Genomic DNA, 1,687 nt, shown 5'->3' with positions numbered 1-1,687 from the left:
TGAGGTGACGACACAGCACGTGCTTCAATTTTTTAAAAGGCAAATCATCTACCTTTTTGGAGTACCGTAAGAATAATCTCTGACAATGGGACAACTTTCAAAAGCACAAAGATAAACAATTTTTTCAGAAGACATGGGATAGATTGGAGATACTCTACAATTTACTATCCCAAAGCAAATGGCCTTGCTGAAGCTTTCAACAAGGCACTGGTACAGATTTTGAAGAAAATAATGGATGAAAGTAAAAGGGATTGGTCTAACAGACTGTTATAAGCCCTGTGGGCCTACCAGACGACTTTCAGGACTCCCACTCAGTGTACACCTTATATGCTCGTGTACGGGACCGAGGCTGTGCTATTGCTAGAGATCCAGACACCATCTCTCAGAGTCGTCGTTGTCAACCAACTTAAAACAGAAGAAAGCACAAAACTCAGGCTTGAAGAACTGGAGAGTCTCGAGGGAAAACGATTGGAAGCACAGCAACATTTGGAGCTCTACCAGGCAAAGATGGTACAAGCCCATGACAAATTGGTCCACCCAAGGACATTCAAAATTGGTGACCTCGTACTCGTGCTCAAAAGACCTATTCTTGCTCGCCGCAAAATAGGTGGCAAATTCGAGCCAACTTGGGAGGGACCATTTGTCGTTGAGAAGGTTTATACAGGAGGAGCCTACCAGTTAGTGGACTTCCGGGGTGGAAGACCCATGTTACCGATAAATGGACGATACCTGAAACCCTATTACGTGACCTGATGCTGCTTAATGCCGCTTACCTTTGCTTGCTTCTGCTTGCTTTGAAACTTTGAAACCTTGATTGTTTTAGGGTTATCTATATGACCATATGTCTATGACTAGGTCCAAATTTTGTAATTAATCTCATATATAATGAAAATTTTCAGAAAATTTTTGAACTTTACACGTTCTCTTTTCTACTTTTGGATTTAAAAACTCCATTAAATTAAAACAAAACTCACACATAAAATGAGTAATCCTTTTCACAAAAATAAAATAAAATTGACTTTAATGGATACTCTGTTTTGTTCTTGTTCATGCCAAACTTCAGCCCATTGACGTTTCTTTCTGTCGTCTACAGAAAAATGTTAGGACAGAGGCTGATTTTTGCCTTCCAGGACGGTTGAAACCTTGCACTGAATGAAGAGATGGCGCCACAAGTAGGTGTCATAGATTTCGACATGGATTTCAACCAGATTGATATGGACTACGACGGTCCTCTAATGGGCATAGTCAGCAATGAAGAAAAGAAGGGACTACCCTCACTGTTGAGGGTGACCACTCAAGACAACGTGTCACGTAAGGGTAAAAACGTGATAGCAGAACAAGATCCGATGGAGGGGCCCAGCTGACTGCCCTCCATGATAGCTACTCCAGCAAGGGGCTTAATAGCTGCCCATAGTGAACAACTACCAAATACTCCACTCCGTAGAACACAATGTAGAAATGCAAGCCGAAAGAAACAGAGAGCCTTTCTGCGACAGGAGCGCAAGCGCCAAAGAAATGTAAGCAGTTTTCTTACCCCCATTCCTAAGGGACATATCTACGATCCAGATCTGAGAGAGACTTCAGCCAGCCTGCCCACTACAGATGAAAAATCAGGATTTCTGACAGGATCAGATGTACCCCCGGTCCCATATATCTTGTGCAAAGGTTACCCAACATGCAACGCCGA

This window comes from Phalaenopsis equestris, unplaced genomic scaffold (genome assembly GCF_001263595.1).
Source record: "Phalaenopsis equestris unplaced genomic scaffold, ASM126359v1 Scaffold200143, whole genome shotgun sequence".
Taxonomy (NCBI): domain Eukaryota; kingdom Viridiplantae; phylum Streptophyta; class Magnoliopsida; order Asparagales; family Orchidaceae; genus Phalaenopsis; species Phalaenopsis equestris.
Note: the sequence above shows the minus strand (reverse complement) of the source record.